We start from the raw sequence: 27,972 nt of genomic DNA, 5'->3' as shown, positions 1-27,972 counted from the left end.
CACTAGTATAGTGCAATGAAGAGAAAGCAAGAAAAAAGAGCATGTGCTCAATCCTCTTATAAATTATGAAGGGTACTAATCAAGTTTGAAAGGACGGTCTGAGACAAATATAAAACAAAAACCCATTTAATAACTTGGACATTATATTACATAGACAATTTACAACAGCAATGTATGTTCCTTGCTATGTTGCAATGTGGTAAAACCACAGATCAAAAGGTGGTTTTTATACAAATGAAAGAGTCAGAGATGAGAAGGCCTGGAAAAAAACCCGGAATAATTGGGGACAAAACCCAGGTTTTACCCGGAAGCCATTTGACCCCTGCAAAAATCATGGAAACAAGCATGTAGAAACAAAAAGTTTCAGAAATCTTTCATTAAGGTCTTCATATTATATAGTTTGGATATCATGTTATAGATATATTATTTATCATCGGAAAATAACATATTCTGCACATTTTTCAATTTTTCCAGGAAAAAAATGGCCTGGGAAAAACCCAGAAAAACAAAACCTGTCCCCTCTCCCCATTTTTTTCTGGTTTCTTTTTCCAGGCCTTCCTATTTCTATTTCGCATACAACTGGGCAAGAGACACTATTGGCTACAGTATGCACAATCTGCAGATGCTATAATCTAGGCCAGTGGTTCTCAACCTGGTGTCCCCAGATGTTTTTGGCCTACAACTCCCAGAAATACCAGCCAGTTTACCAGCTGTTAGGATTTGTGGGAGTAGAAGGCCAAAAACATCTGGGGACCCCAGGTTGAGAACCACTGATCTAGGCCAAGTCCTGCTCCGTAGGGAAAGGACGGCATAGCTATACCATACATATAAAGGTGCGCAACCAATGTTAACACACAGAATGGCACTTCAGTCCTTAATTTTTGTGACACAACATTGTTAAGACATCATAACCAACAGTGGTTTAATGATGGAGGGAAAAAGTTTCACGTTAAGCATAACTGGGGAGAATGTCCAACACAAATATTTTCTCTATACACTTCATGCCAGATTAAGAAAAATACATAGAGACCATAATATGTTCACATATGTGCCTAATTCACATCATGTCCACACAGAGATATCCAATTATCTAGGCCAGTGGTTCTCAAGCTGTGGGTCCCCAGGTGTTTTGGCCTACATCTCCCAGAAATCCCAGCCAGTTTACCAGCTGTTAGGATTTCTGGAAGTTGAAGGCCAAAACATCTGGGGACCCACAGCTTGAGAACCACTGATCTAGGTCTTCTTGGATCTGTGCATTTACTGGCAGCATCATGTAGCAGCAAATGAAAGAGTCAGCTAAATCTTGTGTTAAGCGGCCCAATATGAATTAGATAAACAATTAATTCTCAGCCTAACATCCCATTTCCAGTATGATAATACAGTTAGCAAATCTTACATAACGATAGAAAAGAAAGTATAAAAAGTGTCTTAAAAATCAAGTCATAAAATAAATATTAAGTGTTATTGTATTTCCCATGTGTGAAATGAAACAACAGTGACTTGATATATCTGAAGACAGACCTTCATGTGTAACAGGTCCTCCTATTTCACATTTCTTGCTGATGTTTCCTTGGCAAAATTAATTGAGAAGAGGTTTGACATTGCTTTCTTCTAAGGATGAGAAATTGTGACTTGGCCAAGGCTACCCAAGGGGCTTCCATGGCCGAGTGGGAATTTGAACCTGGATTTCTTGGGAGTCCTAATCCAACACCTAAACCACTGCATCATGTGGCTTTACAATGTAGCCAGTGCAATCAGAGGAACAGAGAACACACCTTGAGATGGGAGAATAGAAGTCAAAAATGCCCAGTGGGAAAGGGTAGTGATTTTGATAGAAAGGAACTTAATGTCTTAGTAGTTTGGCTGGAAGACAGTAGATTGCAATTCCCAATTTTCAGCAGCATGATTTTTTTTTGAAAAAAATCAAAACACGGGGAGGGGCTCAGAGGATCGCGTGTGGCCAACATTTTACCCATTCCAGTCTACATAGATATTTCCCATATGGAATTGAAACTGATGTAGGAAGTAGTCCTCTTAAAAGTCTCTTACAGCTGAACTGTATGAAGCACTCAGACACAAAAGTGCTGGACTGAATGAAGCCAGCCTGAAGTCATTTCCTTTGTTGTTGACATGGGAAACAAGCCATTTTCCAACTCATATGAATAGCCATTTCTGCCCAGTTGAAATAATATTAATTAGTTGCAGGTTCAATGTGAATTCAAGTAGTGTTCAGTTGTCTGCAACCTAAGTATATTTTCTCAAGATAGTGATTGATATCTTGAAAATCACACTGAAAGATTTGGTGTGATATCCTCTGAACAGAATTGAGCCAATGTAATAAAGCCGTGGAGAATGTATGGTCCTCCTGAGGTTGCTACATTGTAAAACTATCCATTCTCTTTTGACATGCTGGAAAAACACAATCAAAGCACCTCCTGAGCAGTGGAGGAGAAGTAGGGTTTTGGAAGCATGCAAGGCGAGGGGGAAAGGATCTGGGCAGCAAGGAAGATGAGGAAAAAAGGCTTTTGGGGGCAAGGGAGGAAGAGGAGCAGAAAAGAGAGAAAGCTTCGAGGGTGGGGGGAGGAGGAAGGGGAGTGTGCTCCATGGAGCACACTTTGAGAACCACTGATCTAAATGGCCATATCTTCCCTATATATCATGCAACAGGCAGTGTGGTGGATAAGGAAAAATGAGCAAGGTTCAAATGCCTACTTTATGCTTACTGGGTAGCATTTTCTTTTACTCTAACATACCTCATTGTCCAAAGTAAGTGTGTGGGTGGTGTATGTAAATAACTATACTGCCAGTGCCTTATGTTTCTTGGAAATGGGATGTGAGAAAACTAATAAATGAATTTTATGGCAATTCTAAGTATCACACCACTATTTAACCGGCATAGCTTCTGCTGGGGCATGTTGGGGCTTGGAGAAACCTAACAATAAAGCTTAACCCAGCTTTTCTTTATATTTAATGGTCTTTGCTGTTGTAATACTTATTTTTATACCCTGAATATTTCAGATATTACAGAAAGGTTATATAAAAACAAAACCCCTCTGTGTATGCACATCAACCAGCCCGTTTTGTTAGACTAGTCATAGACCATGGTAATTCCCATGTCACACATAAGCACTGGTAAACAAATACAATACGCAAATTATAAGCAAAAGAACATCTACAACTATAGTATCAGCAATTATTAGGCATGGTTGCTAGGTACTATTTCAATTACTGGAAGAACTCAAACAGAATTCAAACAGCAGAATTCAATCAGGAGGTAATTGCTCATCTTCATGTTAGAATTTTTTTTTGATTTTCTAACAAACTAAAAAAATACTGTAAATGGCCATGTCTCTGATTTTCCAGCAAGGCAAGAGTAGAAATGTCCCATGACCTTTAAGGGCTGTCAGTTTTGACCTATCGCACACACAAGACGCCAGTGAGTAAGAGAGCACAGAAGCAAACAGTAAAGTTCTCATGTTCACCATGTAATACTTGTTCACCACGTTCACCATGTAATATTTTCTAAAAACCAGATGCTACATATATACTATTATGGGGGTGATGGACTGAGTAGCCCCTAGAGGCATTACGTCCAGCAGATCAGGCCATCTGACGTCATGAAATGGCTGCATTTCTTAGGGGCACTGAGTTCTCCCCCCTTGAGTGAAAGCTGGCCTGTGAAAACAAAAAAAAATCAAGTAGGGCTATTTCATATACATTCAAGGCAATTCTCAGTTTGCCGTGCTAAACCTGTTTATACAAGTCAGCCACATTTTAAATACATAAAAAGTCTCAATTCAACATTGTAAAAAAAAAGCAAGAAAAGTAATACATGTGAAAAAGTCTGGCACAGGCAAAGATCTGAAGGAAATATAGTTGCTTATCTGTAACTGTGTTTCTTCAAATGGTGTTATGTGGAAATCGCATTTATGGGATTTTCCTGTGCCTGCGTAGCATTTCAGAACCTTCTAGAACCTTTCAGTGAAACGTTTTGGCGGAGGCCCCGCCCAAACTCCCCAATAGAGTAATTAAGGCCCTGTGGACGGGGCCAGCCCCAGTTCCTTTTTTCTGCCGCTCAATCAGCACTGAGGAACCTCTCTTGTACCTAGACAAAGTTTTTACCTTATCGGCTTGACTCGGACTGTTTTTTGACTTCCATATTCTCCTACCCTATCGACTCGGACTGTCTTCACCTCAGAATTTGTCTCTCAGAAAGGATTTGGTTACCCAGATTAATGCCATTGTCAGCCCAGTACTATGGCTTCCTTTTTCAAAAGGTGCACGGCCTGTGGGGGAAAACTCCCAGAGGTGGACAGCCATTCCAAGTGCCTTTTATGCCTGGAAGAAGGGCATAATCCTGTCTTGTCACGTGTGCCAGGGCTTCATGCCCCAGACAAGAAAGAACCAGGAGTCTAGATTGAAGGCCCTATTATATATCTCATACCTGAGATTTCACAACAATAAAGTCGTTATGAGAACTGATATCACCTTCTTGCCAAAGGTGGTCTCCGAATTCCACATGTGCCAAGACATCACACTGCCAGCCTTTTTTTCAAAACCCTTCTTTACCCCTGGAAGTGGCCTTACATTCCTTGGATGAAAAGAGAACTCTGGCATATTACATCCATAGGACGAAGGATTACAGGAAGACCACCCGGCTGTTCCTATTGGGGACCCCAATATCTTCCCAGCGCTTGGCCTCTTGGATAGTCTCCACCATTTGTACAGCATACATGCTGGCAGGCTGGGATCTTCCTTACCACGTGCTAGCTCATTCAGCAAGAGCCTTGGCGATGTCCCAAGCATTCCTAAAGGGAGTACCCCTGGAAGATATTTGCAGGGCTGCAACTTGGTCCTCTTGACTCACCTTTGCCTCGCACTACAAGCTGGATGTCCTGGCAAAGAAGGATGCAGCGTTCGGGAGGGCTGTTCTTTTCTCATGCGTGGCATGATCCACCGCCACTGGTAAATAGCTTGTCAGTCTCTCATAAGTGCGATTTCCACAGAAGCACCACAAAGAAGAAGATATAGCTGCTTACCTGTAACTGTATTTCTTCGAGTGGTGTTCTGTGGAATTCGCACAATCCGCCCATCCTCCCCGCAGTGATCATGCCATGGTACTTCAGCTGCTTTCTGGTGGCTGGGAACAGGGGCTGGCCCCGCCCACAGGGCCTTATATACTCTATTGGGAAGTTTGGGTGGGGCCTCCGCCAAAATGTTTCACTGAAAGGTTCTAGAAGGTTCCGAAATGCTGCGCAGGCACAGGGAAATCCCATAAGTGCAAATTCCACATAACACCATTCGAAGAAACACAGTTACAGGTAAGCAACTATATTTTCCTTCAGATCTTTGCCTGTGCCAGACTTGTTCACATGTATTACTTTTCTTGCTTTTTTTACAATGTTGAATTGAGACTTTTTATGTGGCGGGCTTGTATAAAAACTTGTATAAAACCTGTGTTTGGATGCTGGGTCTCATCGTTAGATGTTCTGGCTGAAAACCTGTTGGGGAATTCTACTGGAGTAATTGTCAGTGTCCATAACTACTTTTCCTCTACTTAGGCACGAACACATCCCCTCTTTTCACTGCTGTAGTTTATTTATTTATTTATTTACAGCATTTATATTCCGCCCTTCTCATCCCGAAGGGGACTCAGGGCGGATCACATTACACATATAGGCAAACATTCAATGCCTTTTAACATAGAACTAAGACAAACAAACATAGGCTCCGAGCGGGGCTCGAACTCATGACCTCCTGGTCAGAGTAATTCATTGCAGTTAATTGCAGCTGGTTTGCTCTCCCGCCTGCGCCACAGCTACCAGCTATTAATTATTAGGAACCTACATCTGAAATATTCTTAATAAGTAATAGGAATCTAAGCAGAAACAAAGACCCATGTTTCTGGTTCCTGACTAATTATACTGTAAGGATTGTATGGAATCCACATTTATTCCCTCTAGCTTGTCTTCACCAATATTAAAGGTAGACCTGCACTGGGCTATGGAGAGAGAATGAATGGACTAAGTCCATGCTAACATGCTGCAAAGCAACTGCCAAGTTCTCCCCTCCCCATATCCCAGATGTACTTTTATAAGCTCCTAACCATCTCAGTATAACAACTCCACTCATAAGAGAAAGTGGAGATTCAACATTCTCACCAAAAAAATGCTTGCCAAAGTACGGGGAGAAAAGAAAGGGGAGAAAAAACTGCTCATGTTGCTAATATCTAAAAGAGAAAAAGGTCCTCTCATTACCAAATCAAGCATTACTTTCTAAAATATTATTTCTATGTCTAATGTAGTTCTTGCTCCAGACTGAATGTAGAATTTTAGGATTTATATTACTATGGCAAAATATATCTGTTTAACATGACTGTGCCAAGAGTGCCATTTTAAATTCATGTTATTTGTGGTATTTACCTGCTATTCTGCACTCTAAGATCATGACAATTTCCGACTGTGACGGGTTTTTTGTGGGTGTGTGTCAGGAGGGACTTGGGAAACTGCAAGTCGCTTCTGGTGTGAGAGAATGGGCTGCCTGCAAGGATGTTGACCAGGAGACGCCCAGATGTTTTTTTTTTATCCTTGTGGGGGGTTTCTCTCCATGTCCCCACATGGGGAGCTGGAGCTGACAGAGGTGCTCTCCCCGGATTCGAACTGGGAACCTTAAGGTCAGCAGCCCAACCTTCAGGTCAGCAGTCCTGCTGGCACAAGGGTTAAACTAATTGAGTCACCGGGGGCTCCTAACTGTGAGGCTATTGGGGAGGAAGAAGAAATGAGACATGGCCCACTAACGTTTTTTTTTCAATGAAAACCTTATAGCTGACTGTCCCGTCTTTGATAGTGGTTTCCTAAACCTATCAAAGGAAGACGTTGCTGGAGCATGGATGTGTAGTTTGTTTTTTTTTAAATAACAATTTCCCTTAATAAGGATAAACTTAAGAAGGCATCACGGTTTCTTTTTCTAATGCAAAATTATCTGAGGCTTATTCAGGGCGGATTCAAATTATATTTTGAAAAGGTTATAAAGTAAGTTCTCCATTTTTGCTACTTAGGATCACCACAAAAGTAGAAAAAGAACAAATAAAAAAAACTTTACAAACCCGAGGGAACACCTCTCTAGAAACTCTAGAAAGTACTCTATGACAAATTTCTTCCGAAGTTGGCCATAAAGTTATGCTGGAGGATCTAGAGATTTCTAGATACAATTATTTCTCTAGTAACCTCTAGATCCCCAGTATGATACCATTCTTAATGTCCAGTGTAAACGGACCATGCAGTCACGCTGGAAGATTCCAAGAAAGAACATGTCAATGAAGTCTGCAAATACAGTAGAGTCTCGCTTATCCAACGTAAACGGGCCGGCAGAATGTTGGATAAGCGAATATGTTGGATAATAAGGAGAAATTAAGGAAAGGCCTATTAAACATCAAATTAGGTTATGTTTTTACAAATTAAGCACCAAAACATCATGTTTAACAACAAATTTGACAGAAAAAGTAGTTCAATATGCAGTAATATTATGTTGTAATTACTGTATTTACGAATTTAGCACCAAAATATCACGATGTATTGAAAACATTGACTACAAAAATGCGTTGGATAATCCAGAACGTTGGATAAGTGAGTGTTGGATAAGTGAGACTCTACTGTAATCAAATCTGCAAAAAGGTAAAACTAGAAATCTTAGAGAATGGACTGTACATTCTAAGTATTTCAGGAATATAAAATATGATTGTAACAAACATAATTTTCATTATTTTTATTGCAAATGTTGCTATTCTTTCACTCGCTAGTCCAGACAACACAGGGCTGACTTACACTGCCATAGAATGAAGTCTGAACTACATTATTTGGTCAGTTTAGACCCATATAATGTAGTTCAATGCAATTCAAAATGTGTTATATGGCAGTGTAGATCCAGTCACACTTTAATATCAAATTGTAGAACAGGAATATAACAGGATGTTTGAAAGTGGTGTGCTATGCTTTTATCTTTTAAGTTATATTTTAATCCGCTTTAAATTATTTTGAACCATGAGTAAGTTGATTAAGCCTGAGTTTTTTTAACAGGATTTTAGCAGATTTAGCTGTTTTTTGTTTTAACTTTTTGGAAGCTGTTTTGGATCTCAAGTTGAAAGAAAGTTGGAATATAAAATAAGTATGTATGTATATTTTATTTATCGTGTCAAAAGCGAATCGAGGGTGTGAGAAGGTCCTCCTCCAATGTGTATGTGGAAGGGGTCAGGCTGCATTGTAGTTAGTGGTCTGTAGTTTGTTCTTCTCCACACTCACATTGCCATTTTGTAGCCCCATTTCTTAAGATTAGATCTGCATCTGGTGGTCCCAGAGCAGAGTCTGTTCAACACCTTCCAAGTCGCCCAGTCTTCTGTGTGCCCAGGAGGGAGTCTCTCATCCAGTATCAGCCAAGGACTGAAGTTCCAGGTTATAGCCAGCTACTTTTGGGCTCTCGCTTGTTTAGGTGTTCCTGCGAGTATCTCTGTAGATCTTAGAAAGCTGTTTCTTGATTTAAGGCGTTGGGATGCTGGCTGATATCCGAACAGAGGATGGGCTGGAGATGTCAATGCCTTGGTCCTTTCATTATTGGCAGCTACTTCCCTACGGATGTAAGGTGGTGCAATATTGGCTAAACAGTATAATTTTTCCAGCGGTAGGGTGTAGACATCCTGTGATAATGCGGTATGTCTCATTAGGCACATTGGGCATGTGTATTCAGCAGCAGAGTAGTAAAGCACAAGGCAGACTTCTTCACTGTGTCTGGTTGTGATCCCCAGGTTGTGTCAGTCAGCTTTCATACGATATTATTTCTAGCACCTACTTTTTGCTTGATATTCAAGCAGTGTTTCTTATAAGTCAGAGCACGGTACAGAGTGACTTCAGATATTTTGGTGTGCTACAATGCTTCAGTGGGATTGCTTCCCAGGTATAATAAGTAAGTATATAAGTATGTTGTGAATAAAAGAAATGCCCAATACATTTGATGATGTATACAGTCATTTCTATCTCTTAACTCATTTATATTTCCCCACCTTTTGAATAACAAGAAAAAGAGAAGTTTATAATTTAAAATACTTGGCAAATAAGGTTTTGATCATATAATACACATCATTATTTTATGCACACATGCATTTCTGCAATGCATAAAATATACAATATTTTCAAGTATCAAAATAGAATTCACGTCCTAGTAAGTGACAATACTTCATTTTGAACAATTAGTAATTTATGGCTTGAGGCTTCTCCACATTTTGTGCTTCCATTCTTCCCTCCTGAAACATACAAAAGAACAAAACTCTTCTAAAAGACACTTGTTCTAGAATAGTCATGATGAACTCACTGAGACTAATCTAAAGGAAGTGGTTTCAAAGCTATTGCCAAGATTCAGCTGAAAGAGTAAGGCAGGCGAAATGACTATGTCTAAATGCTTGATGGGATGATTCCTTTTAAGGGAGAGGTGGCATGGGGGAGAACATCCAGGAATGTGAGCTTTCTTGATAATCATCAAGTTTGAATGATTGATCATGGAAAATACTGTTTTAAGGTTTTCTTCTCATATCAAATGTCTGGCATGAGATGAGTTGCAGACCTCTTTCCAAGGATGAGAAACAAATGCACAAAGATGTTAGTTTTATGTGTGGGACAAGTGTTGTCCTAATGAGGACAAGGTTGAATATGGGCCCATTAATAACAAAGTTGTTAGCATCAGGGAGATTGGGACTGGGAAAAAGCTCTTTTGAAGAGAAGTTTCCTTCTCCTATATGTTTTCCTCAGCATAGGGCCTCCCACATCTCAAGTTATTATTAGCTCTGTAGAGGGAACTAGAATTCCTCATTACTATGGCTTTTAAGAAAGGAGCTTCCAATGGTTTTGCATCATTCGATGACTTGGGAGCAAAATGTGTAAGTTAACACCGTACAAAATAAAGGAAATAAACTTCAGATTTCCTAAAATATCATAATGATGTCTGATTAGTAATGATTCATTCATGTGAGATCAACTTTTTGTTACTGACATCTAGTTATAGGAATGCTTGCATGAATTACTCCTAAAGTATGCTAAGAAGAAATACTATTTAAAAGGGATAATGAGTGAGAAGATGACAATGAGCTCTCTAATCATACTCTATGGACTGGATGGCCCAACTCTATGATTCTGTGATTCTAATAAGAACAAACATGTTTATATTCAACTAGTAAAGGTAAAGATAAAAGCTTTCTGCTGACATCAAGTCCAGTTGTGTCCAATTCTGGGGATTGGTGCTCAACTCCATTTCTAAGCTGAAGAGCCAGCATTGTCTGTAGACGCCTTTAAGGCCATGTGGCCGGCATGACTGTATGGAGCGCTGTTACCTTCCTGCAAAAGCGGTGCCTATTGATCTACTCACATTTGCATGTTTTCGAACTGCTAGGTTGGCAGAAGCTGGGGCTAACAGCGGGAGCTCACCCTGCTCCCTGGATTTGAACCACCAACCTTTCAGACAGCAAGTTCAGCAGCTCAGCGGTTTAACCTTATATTTAACTACTGGTCTTAAATTCTCTCCATCAGCCTGATTGTTGGCTGCGCTGGCTGGGGATTTCTGGTAAATGTGGTCCAAAACATAATGTTTGCAAGCTCTGATTCTAACTCAGATTGTGTTTATCAGGGTGAGCTCATTTATCGTTTAAAATCCTGATAATAATTTGAACATCACCAAACATAAATTTCAGCAATAACGGAACTTTCTTTCCTACATTCAAAGCCACAAGTCCTTTCACGTACTTAGTCACAAAAATAGTGAGTTTGCTTTAAAAGTTCAGGAAGTTAATGAGACTTTCACAGTAGCTTCCCATTCATGAAGTAGGTGCAAAAGAGCTCAAGAAGTAGGAAGGAAAATGGGGCCTGAAGTACATTAACAGGCAGACATGCCTCCCTACAGCATCCAGATGTGCGCTGTTCCAGGAGAGATTTTGCAGCCCATTGTTCTGGCTGACTCTGGCATGGGTCTAATGCAACACTTTAACAACTTCCATCTGTGCAACAAAGGCAAGGGCTACATGTTTCTTTCATAACTGGCCCGCGTCCAAGCGTTTTACACCACCCTGTCAGCTACATGGGTTAGTTTACTGCATTCCAGCCTTCACCCTCTTTTCCTGCGCGCCCTTTCCCAGCAGTCATTCCACAGTAATACAATCCTCAAGAAGGAAGGGAGAGGATACATTATATACATGTACATTTGTCAAGATGGATATGAATACTAAGTAGTGAGTGAGAAAAACTGTTTATTCATTTTAATCCATAAACTGTTCCAAAACACAAACAGAAGAAACTGAGCCAGTAAGATACAGAGCACAATACGACTACGGGGGTTCAATATGAGTCAAAGCGATCTCGCCTCCTCCCCCTTAGCTATAACAGGGCTTCTTAAACCTTTTCCACACATTACTCCTTTCAGCATGAGAAATTTTTACATGACATCAGCTTCATCGATATATAAAATATGTATAAAAATCAACATTTACTGATAGTAGTTCAGCAATTGCAAGTCTTGATAAAAAGACTGGTTTTCCTTTTAGTGGAGTACAGCTGAAGTATTTTCTGCAGAGTTCACTGCAAACAGTGCACATTGTTGCCAACAGATTTTTGTAAAAGACTGTCATTCAGAAACCTTTTACCGTTGCCATTTTTTTGAGTGAAGAGGACCCCGTTTGTGGTTCAGACCAACAGTTTAAGAAGCAGTGATCTATACTAAAGATATCTGCTCTTCCACCATGGTAAAATGACATGCACAACCAGAAGCATAGGACAACCACTGCACTATAGTGGTTAAGGGTAATTGGGAAATCCAGGTTCAAGTCTCAGCTGAACTGATGACTTTAGGATGATCATTCATTTTTAGTTTAAGCCAGTGGTTCTTAACCTGTGGGTCCCCAGGTGTTTTGGCTTACAACTTCCAGAAATCCCAGCCAGTTTATCAGCTGTTAGGATTTCTGGGAGTTGAAGGTCAAACACCTGGGGTTGAGAACCACTGGTCTAATCTATGTACAGGAGTTTCTGTAAGGTATAAGTGGAGAGGATATAGGCTGTATATAATAACTTATTATTATTTGGAAAGAAACATATACTTCAGATTATGCTGTAGACAAAAGGAGGATCTGTTGCTGTATGCTCAAGTTATTTCCAATTTATGACAACTCTAAGGTGAAGCTACCACATGTCTTTCCTAGGAAGATTTGTTCAGAGGGAGATTGTATTTCCATTCATCTATATTTGAGTGTGTCTGACTTGCCCAAGATAAGCCAGTTGTTGTAGTTCAGCCTGAGATTGGGCTCGTTCAGCCAGTAATTGTCACTGCACCTGCTTTGCCAGAGGACTCTGGTTTTGGGCCTGAACTACAACCAGAGTCTGTTCCAGTGGATTCTGGGACCAGAGACGCAAGCAGGCATTCTGAACCGCATTCTTCCCCGCTGCCAAGGTCAGTTCAACAGCTGCCAGATGAGCATTCTAGTTTGGAGGAGAATGATGTATTTGACAGAAGGGAGGCGTTCACTCACAGAAGAAGGGAGTGCAAATGTTTACGAAGGAGTAAACAACTGCTTTTGAAACATGCTAACGAGTAGTTTTTCCACGAGTAGTTTTTCCATGGAAGGAAGACCTTGGGTTTTCCTTAAATGCCCGGTCCTTTCTCTGCATGGCAGAGGTGTCAACTTTGCAATTCAAGAGAGAAAGATCTTTGCTCCATGTTCTTGTATGCTCTGGTCCTCCAGGATCCTAGTCAAATATTCAATATGCTGGCTCTCAAAGAAGGATACTGAAATGCATTTTGATGGTGAGAACCAGATGCACTGGAGGACAGCACCTTGAAATAATAGCATGCTCTCCTAATGTCTTGATTTAGCAGGGACAGTCCAGATTAATTTCATAGTTTCAGTTCCTGAGATACTAAAAACATCCCAGCCTCTCTTTCTTCCTTCTGTTTTCTGCCTTTGGGGGGGGGGGGTGTTACCTGAATTGTTGCAAACTCTGTTGTAAGCGAAAAAGCAGCTGACCTCAATTAATTCAGTGGGGAAGGGGATAGAACCTTGCCCTTCCCAGTAGGATCAGGTTTGTGTGTCCGAGGTTATGTGTTCTTGGCCATTTATAACATTTGGCCATCTTGACTACACGGATGTTGATGGCATTGTTTCATTTGTAAAATGTGATAGGCTATATAATAGCTACATGGTTTCAGGGTGCTTCAGTGCTTCAGGACATGTGCTTGCCTCCTGCCTACTAGCAATTATGAAGCAGTTCCAACACTGAAGAGTGTGAGGCAGCTAGTTTCCTGTATGGATCTGTATAAATAGAATTAAATGGGATTAAATGACTAAATATAAAGGAATTTGATATAACCCCCTATAATTTCCTCAAGGATCCCTGGTGGCAAAGTGCATTAAAGCGCAGAGCTGCTGAACTTGCAGACCGAAAAGTCCCAGGTTCAAACCCCGGGAGCGGCGGGAGCGGCCGCTGTTAGCTCCAGCTCCTGCCAACCTAGTAGTTCAAAAACATGACAATGTGAGTAGATCTCTTGTTTCTTAGATTTTTTAAAGAAATCTATATTTATCATCAAAGAAATGGATTCATACAATTATACAGCAAACGATATATATATATATATGTGTGTGTGTGTGTGTGTGTGTGCGCGTGTATGCTGGATTTCACATTACAAAATCACAGGTTGAACACTTCCCCGGCGTTTAGGACTGTGTGATGTATGGTGATAATGATGATGGTTATTATTATTATTAACAACATTGAGGCTGAGTGGCCATCTGTCAGGGGTGCTTTGCTTGTGCTTTTGGTGCACAAAGGTAGAAGGGGGTTGGACAAGATGGCCCAAGGTGTCTCTTCCAACACTCTTTATTATTTTTATTTTGATTATGATTATGATTAACACTGAGGCTGTATTTCTTCCCGTTTGGTTTTTTTTTTACTTCAAAATAAGAGATGTGCAGTGTGCAGAGGAATTTGTTTACAGGGGTTTTTTTTCCAACGGTCTGAGGGACCGTGAACTGGCCCCGTTTAAAAAGTTTGGGGACCCCTGGATTATATGATTAGTTATGGAAATAAAGTGGCGTGAGCGGCAGCTGTTAGCTCCAGCTTCTGCCAACCTAGCAGTTCGAAAACATGCCAATGTGAGTAGATCAATAGGTACCACTCCGGCGGGAAGGTAATGGCGCTCCATGTAGTCATGCTAGCCACATGACCTTGGAGGTGTCTACGGACAACGCCAGCTCTTCGGCTTAGAAATGGAGATGAGCACCAACCCCCAGAGTCAGACATGACTGGACTTAACGTCAGGGGAAACCTTTATCTTTACCTACGGAAATAAAAGGATTGATTATGATGGTACTTGGGGTACTTTTCTGATTATTGTAAAATAGCCAACACAATTTCAACATTTCACTGAGAAGTTATGCAAACTAACCAGCACCTCTGCACTCCAGTGCTCCTTAAAGGTAAACTAGGGCTTTTTTTTTCTAACTAGGAAGCTACTCTTTTTGGTGTGACTACAACATTGAAATGGTATTTCTGGCTACATTGCACCAGTATCTCATACATTTATTTGTAGCTGCTTACACATGGGCAGAAAACAGGGCAAAAATTTCTCCCCCGTCCACTTTCCTTTCTCCATAAACAGCAACAGCTTGGTTGTCATTTGATTTTAAAATCACTACAGTATAATAGCACAACCATAAATTTTTTAATCTAGAGTTTAAAACTGTCTTCCATTTCAACACTCTAAGAAGCATTTTAGTGAAGAAACATGCTTGCTCCCCAGCTATTACCCATGTTTCAACATTGTAAAGAGTGATTTAGGTGCTACAGATGTCTGGGGGAAAGTCAAATTGAAATATTCAATCTGTTTTAAATGGGTCACATGAAGGTCACAACCTTCCCAATTTCAGTACACACATAATATGTGAAAAAAGATTCAATTCCATTTCAGTTTATAATTTCATAAACATTTCTGTTGACTTGCCACCAGAGAATCTTTCAGAGATGTTACAATGCAAGAATAAAAATGCACAGATCAAAACAAGGCAAAACAAAACATAGAACTCAGATGTTTCTTACCAGGTGATTTAGCAGCCTAAGTTTACTTATTGACATATTTGCTAACCATAATTTGAGACATGAATATGGAAACCATAGGTTGGTTTTTAAATATGCATTTCCAGCATATTTGCTTTAGGTAAAGGTTTCCCCCTGACATTAAGTCTTGTCGTGTCCGACTCTGGGGGTTGGTGCTCATCTCCATTTATAAGCCAAAAAGCCGGCATTGACAGCATAGAACACCGTTGCACCATTGCACCTATTGATCTATTCACATTTGCATGTTTTTGAACTGCTGAACCCTGATGAACATCCTGGATTAATACAGCCTACTCCCACCTTCTTATTTCATGCACACAGAATGTAGTTTTATTTTGCTAGAATTAACCCATTTTACAAATACAACCATAACAGCTTCCCCCTATTCCTGACTTTTTGTTTCCCAATAATTATACACAACAAAAGGAAAATCCACTTTCTTTCCTCTAAAGGAATAATTCTGACTGGTGCCTCAGCACATGCATGTTGTTTTAACTTTCCTCTTTGCTTCTCTTAAGTCTTTTGTTCATCATGCTGAAGTGTCGACTTAACACATCCGCATCTGAAACGGGAGGAAAAAAACCTTTCTGTCCCTGCTCTGTTCCCACCAATAACCCCCCCTGTCCACTCCCCCACTTTGTACCTAAGTCCAGGATCCAGTATTTACAACTTCCAGGCTGTCCATTTCCACAGTAGGGTGAATGAAGCGATTCCAGGCTGTCCACTTGCTCAACTTCGTTTGACATCGTGTGCTGGGAGCTGCTGCGAAATTCCCCCTTGCACCTTTGCATATGCTCCTGAATGAAGATTTCCACACACAGCTATTCTTCCCTCTTTCACGCTCAGGACTCCCGCACCAAGAGCTGAGGGCAGAATATATTTAAGGCTTCCGCTCTTTTAAAGACCTTTCAGCACAGTGACTCCCTTCAGGGGATGTTCTCCTCTAATGTGCTGTGCTGGGCAGTGCCAGATTTCAGTCTCACATGTGGGAATAGCCAGATGTGATGGCTTGTCCTCTACCGTAAGTAGCCAAAGTGAAGTTCAGACAAAATTCTTACCCATCTCATTTGTTCCTATGAGGAGCCTATAGCTCAGAGAGAAGGGAGGACAGCATCGAGTTAATTTACCAACGCTTCTTATTTTGAAAACTGAAGGGTGCCCATCGAGCAAAGAGGCTTTCCAATTACCTAATATGATCAAAAGCATATTGCCAAATCACAAACTGGATGTGTGAGATTCTCCAAGTGAGTTAAGAATTACAAGCCTGAATTATGGGTTTGTTTGTGTTTTGAAGCAATATTCAGTGGCTACCATAATGATCACAAGCAGAATCTACATGTAAAAAGAAGGCAATGGATTTTATAGGACATTACAAGATTGCGTTATTGTTTGGTTATGAAGATGCTTACATATTTACTGCCCAATTCTGGTGAGCATTTCTGAGTAGTAAAACATAGTCCCTCCTCTATGTAATTATGTTAACACAATATATTTGCCATTCTACAAAACTTTCTACATTTATAGAATCATAGATTTGGAAGAAACCATAAGAGCCATTCAATCCAACCCCCTGCCATGTGGGAAACTCCCTGCATTGCAAGAAAAGTCCCTGTTCAAATTTGTAACTTCTCTATATAGAAAGCATAACCACAGAAAGAAGTATGAAAGCACAATAACATATCAAATGCAATTATGCATACTAGCCAATGGTACTCTTCTAAACCAGCAATGGGTAAACCATGCCCTTCCAGATGTTGTTGGACTGCAATTTTCATCAGCCTTTGGCAGCACAGTCAAATGCGAGGGATGATGGAGAACAGAGTCCAAGAAGATCAGATGTTGTCTAAACCTTTTTCAAAAATAGTACTCTCTCATGTTTACATTTAGCAACAATAAAGGTAAAGGTTTCCCTTTGACATTGTCTAGTCATGTCCAACTCTGTGGGGTGGTGCTCATCTCCATTTCTAAGCTGAAGAGCCGCTGTTGTCTGTAGCTCCAAGGTAATGTGGCTGGCATGACTGCATGGAGTGCCATTACCTTCCTGCCGGAGCAGTATCTATTGATCTACCCACATTTGCGTGTTTTTGAATTGCTAGGTTGGTAGAAGTTGGGGCTAACAGCGGGAGCTCACCCTGTTCCCCGGATTCGAACTACCAACCTTTCCGACAGCACGTTCAGCGGTTTAACCCGCTGTGCCACCGTGGGAACAATAGGTTACTGTTAATATCTGGCAAGTTTAAAACCAAACCAAAAAAATTGCAGTTACAAATGAGCCAAAATCCATGCACAAAATAGAGGGAGTAAAAGACAAAAGAACAATAAAAATTGTGCAGTGGCTGTTAAATGATAGGTTATTCAGAAAAAGAACTGTCTAGGATGATTTAAGGCAGGGGTGAAGAATGTTTAACTCTCCTGATGTTTTGGCCTTTAGTTTCTAGAAGACACACCCAATACAGGCAATAGATGATGAGAGCTGTAATCTAAAACAATGGGAGGGTCAAAGATTCCCTTCCATCTAGTCTATTGAAATCATATGGCAGTGCATGACCTGAAGTCAAGGCTAAGCCATCTGTGAAAAGAGAAAACTGCCCTTCGGGAAAACTTTATAGATGCATGAAAACTTGGCTGAACAAACAGCAGCACAGGAATGATGGACAGAAGATAAGAGGATCTTTGCACCTGATGAGACAGTGTGACAAGGAACATAGGTGGAGCTTCTTGAAGTACAGATTACAAGTACATGTTAGTATTATGATTGCAATTCCCTGAGCAAAGCAACTTTGGGCCTGTCAAATGTTACTCTCTGGTATGAAAGAGAAATAGTTCCATGCTCTCCTGTAACCTTTGAGCTTCTCGCCACATACTGCTTTTCAAGTACATAATTTTAAAGCTACAACATATGCCTTGAGTCACCCAAAACCTGCTCTATCCAAAAGTCATCAGATGAAAACAGCTAGCATATACTCAAAGTCTGTGAAGTATTTCAATCAGCCAGTTTCAAATCTTATATTACTAATATAAGGTGAATGGGAACACTGCATACAACAAAGCAGAATAGGCTATTTTTCTCAGGCAACAGATGCTGGGTAATGGGAAATGTCAGAAAGTCTGGCTCACATCCTTTAATTTAGACTGCTTCAATTACATGTGCCAGGAGACACTGTATCACCACCAGTGTGATAAAAATACTGACTTTAACAATTACAGGGAGTCCATGAGTTTCAAACATCCGATTTACAAACGACTCACAGTTAAGAATGGGGATGAGACAACAGAAGTGAGAGAAACCTACATCTCAGAATGGAAATTCACTCCTGGAAGAATTATCATGGGGAAAATGTGTCTCAATTGAAATTCTTTCACCAATGCAGGTTTTCAAAACAAGTCAAATTTTTCAAAATCCATTAATTTTCGCAGGGACGGAAAGTGAGGTGAAATCTGAACAGGGGCATAAGACAGCAAAACAAATACCACAGGGGTGTTAAATCTTCCCTATGTTAATTCGAATCTTGCATATCTATCTATCATCTGTCTATCTATCTATCTATCTATCTATCTATCTATCTATCTATCTATCTATATCTATCTATCTATCTATCTATTTCTGGAGTTACACATTCAACTTAAGAACAAACTTACAGAATTTATTTTGTTCATCACTTGTGGACTGCCTGTACTAGATGGATGCGTGGTAAAAATCTAATACACAGAAAGGAAAAAACAGATTCTCTCCACATTATTTTCTGCCTTTGGCCAAGATGCATGTGCCTTTTTGAACAGTACACAGCAAAATTATGAATGGTGAAAAGCAAAATGTGCATATGACGGCTGAATCTATTCATAGCTTGCTCTTCAAAACCAAGTAGCCAACTCTTGAAAGACTTCCAGAGAGCCAGTTTATCATCAGATATGGTTTAAATTGAAATGTTCCCCATAAATTTGAGTGATGAGATACAAGGCTAAGAGCATAACTCTCTTGAGAGATCCTGATTTACTACTATGTTTATATTATGGTTATGGAGAAGAATAGGAATACAAATATTAGGTCACTTCATTTTCACACACGAAAATGGAAAATTTCAACAGCAACTCCGCTGGTAGAGATTATGTGAGTTTTTGCACATTTTCCATTTTCCCTCCACATTTCACAACTTTCTAGTGTGAATTTTGTTTACATAAAAATGTATTTCACATGAACACAATGGACAGAATTCTACAGTAGGGTATATTTTACAAATCTGTAGCTACTGTACATAACAAAAGCCAACTGAACCATATTAGTGAATTGTAAAGATGAATATCCACACTCTGTGGCAGGCCTGTAGCCAGGATTTTGTTTTGGGAGGGGCTGGGATTTTGGTTCGGGGGTGGGGGGCTGAGTCTGAGCCGGAGAGGGTCTACCCTAGCAAACCTTTTGTATTGTTATCCCAATACCCCCATGCATATGGGATATATTGAGCATGGTGATCAGATCATGATATGAATAAACATAACAGTTTAAATTATAAATGTAAGGCCTTCTCGTGGACCACCCTGAGAATGAAGCCCCTCAAGCCCCCCCCCCCCCCCCGGGCTACATGCCTGCTCTGTGGAGACTGTTCCGATGTACACTGAGTGCTTTAGGTGTGGAGCAAATGCTCCACAATGGGAAGTAATATTGGCACTTCTGATGAGCACTGGGCATTTCTATTACACTCCTGGACTTCCTAGGCAGTGTCCTGATGTACATCAAAAATGGACCAAATTCAAGAAAGGCACAGACGGGTCTTTACTGATCAATTACATGAAACAAGAAAAAATGAAGATAATGTTATGATTATATACTGAAAAGAAACAACACCCGTGGGGATCTAGAAAGGAGAGGAGCTAGAAAGCAAGAAGTAGAATAGAAACAGACTTCTAACTAGCACGACAAAGAGGACTGAAAGCCTAATACCCTTCCCTTTCCTCCACTCCCTGTTGTTTGTCAACACTCCCTATCCCATACTCCTTTCCCCTCCCCTTATTTCCCCTGCTTTAAAACCTCCATGTATGTATATTTTATATCTTGTTGAAAATGATTTAATAAAAATACTTAAAAATGGGCACATTAGTGTCTATTGCATCTCAAGTATCAACGACTTATACCTCAGTATACAGAGCTGTCTGTCAATTGCTGCTTCACTCTCCCCCCCTTCTTCACTTGCAAATAATATATCAATTGAACATGAGAAAAAAGAATGAAACATTTCCCTTACTCCCCACTATATTTGCATAGTACAGAAACAAATTTGTGTTATGCTTTGCCTCAATATATTGTTTTAATTTTTTTGGCCACAATAATAATAAAAAAACAACAAGATTTGGCAGGAAAGGCTTTTATGAATAAGTCTTTAATGTTTCTAGCACATTGAACCAACTTCTTACACAGTTTAACTGTTGTACATTCCCTCTTTCTTCAAGAAACAAGCATTAATATGTTTGTCTAAGATTGACAAGAAAAAGGTTTTTTTATTATATAATGTTCTATTCATAGACAGCAGAGAAAAAGACAAGACAGAGGTCCACACTCTGATATGAGACCACTGTGTCTAAGTCAGGCTTTTTGAAGTACGGTTACAGCTGGCATACAAGTTTTAACTGTCTGAAGCACCAGCGCTGAGTCCAGGAGAACCCCCAAACTGTGGACCTGCGTCCTCAGGGTGAGTGTAACCACATCAAGCACAAGTAACCACCCTATGCACCGTTCGGCATCGCGACTGATCAGGACAACAACTTCAGGTTTTCAGACAAGAAACAAGCATTCTATATCTAGAATGGATTATTGCAATGCGCTCTATGTGGAGTTGCCTTCGAAGATGGCTCGGAAACTACAATTAGTGCAAAGGTCAATAGCCAGATTACTAGGCTTTAGGGAGCATACCATGCCGCCACCAAGTTTTTGGTCCCAATTCAAAGTGCAGTTATTACCTATAAAGCCCTTCATGGTTGGGGTCCAGCCTATCTTTGGGACCGCATTCCCCGCATGAACCTGCACAGACTCTAAGATCTGCTGGGGAGGCCCTCCTCTCGGTCCCGCTGCCATCTCAAGCACGGTTAATAGAGACAAGGGAGAGGGCCTTCTCCGTGGCGGTCCCCTGGCTTTGGAACGCCCTCCCCGGGGAAATTAGGCAGGCCCTCACTCTCCTATGCTTCCAGAGGAAGCTGAAAACATGATTTTTTAGACAGGCATTTGACAATGACTAGACATTAGCTAAACTAGAGGTCTAGATAATCAATATTTACTATGACACTTTAAGGTTACTCTAATTGGTTGTGGTGGGGATGCTTAACGTGGTTGTATTGCCCATTTTAATAGTAAATTTTGCTGCATTTTATTGAGTACTTTATTTAAATTGAGCTGGGCTTTTTATCTTTTGTCTATGTTGTTTTGTTATTTGATATTGCTATTGTTATAATTGTTGACGTAAATTATTTGTATTTTATGTGTTTATGACACTGTTACGTGCTTTATTATTATTATTATTATTATTATTATTATTATTATTATTATATGCACATTTGCAGTGAATAAGGCAGATTTTGCTACAATGGAAATTACATTTGTAAATTTTAAAATATGATCTAGAAAATAAATTTCAGCCTATTTTTTAAAGGTAGAATGTGTTATAATTTAAACTGTGTCATTCTGGCACAATGCAATGTAGGAATAACGCCAAAGTGCTCTGCCTCATAGGACACAAGACCACCCAATCCTCGAAGTCAAAAGGTCAGACACAAAACTTCAACTGTTCGGTCCTTGGATTAAAAAGCATGTTACACAAATTACTAGGAATTTTATTTACAGTATGCATTTCCTGTCATGAGAGAGAGAGAATGAACTCAACAGCAAAGAATCATTATATCCTGCCAGTTTAATTATTTACTACACCCTCCTTCTGACTATACTGGCCTTAGCCCAAAAGAATTGCACACTCTCCCCAATAAGGGAACTTCGGTAGATAATTTAGGGGTCAAAACTGTGTGGGTAAATACAACATGACATTCAAACACATTCTGGACAGACTGAAGTTTTGCTTGTCCTTGCTGTACAATGTGCCTACAGTTTTAGCACTAACAGCACAGCTGCATTCAGTAGGATTTGGTTTCTTAGGCTATAAACACAAAGATTGCCCTGTTCGCTAAAATTCTCGTGGTTCCCCCTTCCCCACAGATAAAAAAAAACCCAGCCAGTTTATAATGAACTGAATGATCAGAAAACCACTTCTTTTGGAGGTATTATTTCACGTTGCTTCCTAAGCCTGGCAAACAAAAGCACTTTTTACTGGATCAGTTGGAAGCTGATACATTTGAGTGCAAATGGCCCAAAGGCCTTTTCTTATGAGTGCTTAATAACTTTCAATTCATTGATTTTCTTCCACAAGACACAGTCAACTGCCCAGCTTTCTTCGCCTGATCCTATTAAAGGGCTTTTCAAAATTGATGAGAAGGATCAGGATTTGCTTCAGGGTGGTCAGCAAAAAAAAAAAAAAGCACAAAGACAGTTGCCCTTTAACTTTTGCTGTCCATTAAAAAGAAGTAACTCCTTCATTGCAAACTCTTAAATGAAGTCACAACTGGAACAATGAGCACTCAGGTTTGGCAAATGCATCTCAGCAGATATTTAATCTTAATGATTCCACAGGCCTCTCTCACTTCTAGATGTTCTTTTCCTACCAATCTTGCCAAAAGTGATGCAACAGAATGAGGCATTAACACTATGGGAGATACAAACCTCAGCAAAAGTCCAGAATTATGAGTAACTATTATTTAATTGAATATAGTCATATTTTCTGAAGATCTCCGCAGTGAAACACAACATTCCTGATTCCTGCACATTAAACTAATTAATCAATCATGCAATCATGCAAAGCCCAGAGTGCTGGAGAAAAACTGGCATGCTTATAAATTAAGAATACAAATTGCCAACACCAAATCCAATATTTCAAGACACTGGCGATAAAAGCACACATAAACACAGAAAAATTTAGTATCCTAATATCCTAAGGAACTGAATTATTCAATCTTTTCTAAACATCAATGGTCAAAGAAAAAAAAAACATTTTTGTAACAGGAGATTACCAATACTAAAACAGAAATGCCATATAATTTGCCCAAGATCCCAGACTACTACAATTAAAATTAAAGGAGCTGTTTCCATTATTTCTTCAAGTTTGTTTACAGATCTTTATATATGTTAGATATTGCTTGATGTGATATCTTAGGCCCTTGAAAATCTACGAGTAAACATTACCGTTAGTTGGTAACATATTTATGTATTACATGTCAGTCTTCATATCTTGCCTGTTAATGTGGATAGAAAAAAAAAACAATTCTTGTATTTTTGCAAAACTAGTCCATTTTCCATAACAAGGGAAAAAGTAAATCACGGGTTACCTCTTTGGAACTATTTGGTAATTCTAAGAGCTACATAAGGTCCACATAATGTATAAGTGTCCAGTAAAACCAACCTATGTACATGGCATTCATTGACCTTACAAAGGCATTCAACACAGTGAATCGCAGCACTCTCTGGACCATCCTCCAAAAAAATCGGGTGCCTGACAAATTTGTGAACATCCTGCGGCTCCTCCATGATGACATGATGGCAACAGTCTTGGACAGCAACTGCTCCCAAAGTGACCCATTTAAGGTGGAATCAGGTGTCAAGCAGGGATGTGTTATTGCCCCTACCTTATTTTCCATCTTCATCGCTATGATACTTCACCTTGTTGATGGGAAGCTTCCCACCGGTGTGGAAATCATCTATCGGACAGAGGTTAAGCTATTTAACCTCAGCAGACTGAGAGCCAAAATCAAGGTCACCACAACATCTGTTATAGAACTCCAATATGCCGATGACAATGTAGTCTATGCGCACTCAGAAGACGATCTACAAGCCACTCTAAACACCTTCGCAGAAGCATACGAGAAGCTCGGCCTCTCACTGAACATCAAGAAAACCAAAGTGCTCTTCCAACAGACACCAGCTAATCCCTCTGCAATGCCAGGAATACAGCTTAATGGTGTAACATTAGAAAATGTTGCCCATTTCCGCTACCTTGGCAGCCATATCTCCACAAAAGTCAACATTGACACTGAAATACAACTCCGCCTGAGCTCTGAGAGCACAGCATTTTCCAGAATGAAGCAGAGAGTGTTTGATGATCGAGACATCCGTAGAGATATCAAGGTGCTTGTTTATAAAGCCATTGTCCTCCCAACCCTGCTCTACGCCTGCGAAACGTGGACGGTCTACAGACATCGCACCCAACTCCTGGAGCATTTCCATCAGCGTTGCCTCAGAAAAATCCTGCAAATATCTTGGGAAGACAGACGGACAAATGTCAGTGTGCTTGAGGAAGCAAAGACCACCAGCACTGAAGTGATGGCCAGTCCAGCCATAAACACCGCTGGACTGGCCATGTTGTCCAAATGCCCGATCACCGTTTCCCAAAGCAGCTACTCTACTCCAAACTCAAGAATGGGAAACGTAATGTTGGTGGGCAGGAAAAGAGATTTAAAGATGGGCTTAAAGCCAACCTTAAAAATTGTGGCATAGACACTGAGAACTGGGAAGCCCTGGCCCTTGAATGCTCTAATTGGAGGTCAGCTGTGACCAGCAGTGCTGCGGAGTTCGAAGAGGCACAAATGGAGGGCTTAAGGGAGAAGCGTGCCAAGAGGAAGGAGCATCAAGCCAACCCTGACCGGGACCGCCTTCCACCTGGAAACCGGTGTCCTCACTGCGGGAGAACATGCAGATCAAGAATAGGTCTCTTCAGCCATCTACAGACACCCCCCCAAGATGGAAGACAATCATCCTCGAACTACGAGTGATCACCTAAGTATGAACCCCAGAATTTATCTCTCCAAAACGTTACAACAGTAGATGAAATGACTGTGTTCCCCATCCAAAACTATATCACAAACTGCTTGTAAAAGTTTTCTAAGCGTTCAACAGTGGAGCCCATGAACACTTGTGCCAAATAAAACTTGTGTCAAGATGTGCTCGCCTGAGCTATTCCCACCAAGCTGATCCGTTCCCATCCTGTAAGATAATTGCTAGGCTTTTAAGAGGCCACAAGACTGTTTCAAAACTTTTAATGTGGAATCACAACATGTACAGGATACTTCTAACAATGTTCAAAATGTCCCTATTATCACATCAGGCCTTTTTGCCTAGCCAAATGCATACATAGACTCATATGATCAAAACTAATGTACTTAAGGTACACAAGGAACAGTGTATATGCTGTTTGAATTACTTTAACTTTGAGAAATAAGAACAACCCAATATGGACAAATGCATCAGGTAGTTGACTAATGTGTTCAGTGTTATGTAGTAAGTGACATCTCCTAGCCCATCTCCTAGAGGGGTTTGCCCTTGCATTCCCCTGATGCCGAGAAAGTGTGAAACGCCTAAGGTCTCCTTGTGGGTTCTTTATGGCTGAGCAGAAATTATTGGATTATGGTCCCCAAAGTCAAAGTCTGATGCTCAAACTACGACACCATTAGCCACATGGAAATCTAGAAAAAACAAGCTCAGTATAAATGTGACAATAAACCAATCAACCAGTTTATTACTGTCCTTTTCATGCTAACACAGATAATTTTTATACTGATGTTTGTTGGCCATTTTTCCTCAGTTGGGAATTCTCCTGATGTTCTTGACTATAACTCCTTCCATCCACAGCCAACATATGCACAACACCAGGATAAGGATGACATAATTAAGTCCTTCCAAGCCTGAAAGGTGTTTAATTATAATCTATGAATATAGCCACCTTGAAATTTCAGGTATGGGCTTTCAGATTTCTGTGCTGGGACTACATTTTTTTCTGTCTGGTGACATGTGACCATAGCAAAATAGTACAACATAAGCTTTGCAGTCAGAAGATCTGAGTGCAATACCTGGCAACTCTATAATCTTGCCTGAAAACCTGTGAGCTGCTTCCAGGCAGTGTCCACTATAGAGTAGATGGCCCAATGATCTGGTCCAGTCGCTATGATTTCTGTAACATTCCCCACCATAGTAGAAAAAACAACAGTGAGGAAAAGCATCACATTCTCAATCTGATTTCACTTGATCAACAAATTCACCTGCATGTTATCGTTTCCACTACCATTACTACAGCCATCATCACCACCACCATGTTCAGTGTTGTCATAATCACCATTGCTGATTTCAGCAACTTTTTCAACGTAAAAGTCTTTCAACTGCCAGACCAGGAGCCTCCGATAGCGTAGGGGATAAAAGCCTTGTGACTTGAAGGTTGGGTTGCTGACCTGAAGGCTGCCAGGTTCGAATTCCACCCGGGGAGAGCGCAGATGAGCTTCCTCTGTCAGCTCCAGCTCCATGCGGGGACATGAGAGAAGCCTCCCACAAGGATGGTAAAACATCAAAACATCCGGCCATCCCCTCGGCAACGTCCTTGCAGACAGCCAATTCTCTCACTCCAGAAGCAACTCTGGTTGCTCCTGACATGAAGAAAAAAAAACTGCCAGACCTGGAAAGAAAAACTGGGATCCACTTCCAATTCTCTGCCTTAATTTGCTATACACAGGAAAAGCCTTCTAAATCCTGATTATTCTAACAATAAGCTAATAGCCAAAAAGTTTTCCCTGTTCCCAAACACCAAAATGTAATCGTGATTTAGTTCACACCATATCTGAAATGAGGAAAAAAAAGCTGAAGTATTAAATATTTGGTCTCATAATCTGTTTACTTTATTAGGTCCACTCAGAAATGGGTTTTCCCAAGTTCATGTAAAAGATCAATGTGGAAAAAAAAGAAAACCATGAAGGTTGCAGTTTCTCTCTAGGGCAAACTACAGTAAAACCCCGCTCGTTCGAGCCTCCGTGCAATCCGAGCAGGTGAACGGGGAGGGCCGTAAAGGCCCTCCCCGTTCACCTGCTCGCTGGCGTGCGTGTTGCTAGGTAGATAGCAAGCTACCTAGCAACATGCACCGGGCACTCGCCCCTTGGGAGGTGGCCCCTGCGTGTTGCTAGGTAGATAGTAAGCTACCTAGCAACACGCAGGAGGCACTTCCCAAGGGGCGAGCGCCCTGTGCGTGTTGCTAGGTAGCTTGTTATCTACCTAGCAACACGCACGTCCGACTCCTTCGCCTCGCCAGGCACCGGTGTTGCCGCCCCGGCGGGACGAAGGAGCCGAGGCACGGGCAAGGGGGTGGGTGGGTGAATGGGGAGGGCTTTTTTCCTTTGGCGAAGGCTTGGAGCCAGGGAAGCGGGAGTCACTTCCATGGCTCCAGGCCTCCGCCAAAGGGAGGGAGAGCCCCTTCGTTGTGGGGGGTGCTCCCAACCGTGGGGAGGCCTCTCCATGGGGATGAAGGCTGGACTGGGAGGCGTTGCAAACAGCGCCTCCCGGTTCAGTCCTCGTCCCCACGGAGAGGCCTCTCCATGGGGATGAAGACTGGACTGGGAGGCGTTGCAAACTGCGCCTCCCGGTTCAGTCCTCGTCCCCATGGAGAGGCCTCTCCATGGGGAGGAGGCTGGACTGGGAGGCGTTGCAAACAGCGCCTCCCGGTTCAGTCCTCGTCCCCACGGAGAGGCCTCTCCATGGGGAGGAGGCTGGACTGGGAGGCGTTGCAAACAGCGCCTCCCGGTTCAGTCCTCGTCCCCACGGAGAGGCCTCTCCATGGGGACGAGGACTGAACCGGGAGGCGTTTGCAGCTCCTCCCAGTCCAGCCTTCGTCCCGCCTGGTAATCCGAGTTATCCGGTTGACCGAGTTGCGGTCCGCCGGTTTAACTCGGAGTACCGGGGTTCTACTGTATTATGAAAGGTCTGACAGCTGACAAATAC

At 41.1% G+C, this 27,972-nt stretch overlaps 1 protein-coding gene and 1 long non-coding RNA gene across 8 annotated transcripts in view; both read right to left on the bottom strand.

The window, feature by feature from the left end:
- trio (trio Rho guanine nucleotide exchange factor) overlaps positions 1-27,972 on the bottom strand; it is a 446,368-nt gene that overhangs the window by 70,427 nt on the left and 347,969 nt on the right. The window lies entirely within an intron of this gene.
- Positions 111-27,656, bottom strand: LOC134298629 (uncharacterized). Its single transcript, XR_010005726.1, has 2 exons — positions 15,778-27,656; positions 111-14,358 (listed from the first exon to the last, which is right to left on the bottom strand). It is a non-coding gene; the product is annotated as an uncharacterized LOC134298629 (long non-coding RNA).

Source organism: Anolis carolinensis, chromosome 4 (assembly GCF_035594765.1).
Source record: "Anolis carolinensis isolate JA03-04 chromosome 4, rAnoCar3.1.pri, whole genome shotgun sequence".
Lineage (NCBI taxonomy): Eukaryota > Metazoa > Chordata > Lepidosauria > Squamata > Dactyloidae > Anolis > Anolis carolinensis.
The sequence above is the reverse complement of the archived record's forward strand: the minus strand, read 5'-3'. Positions and strand labels throughout refer to the sequence as shown.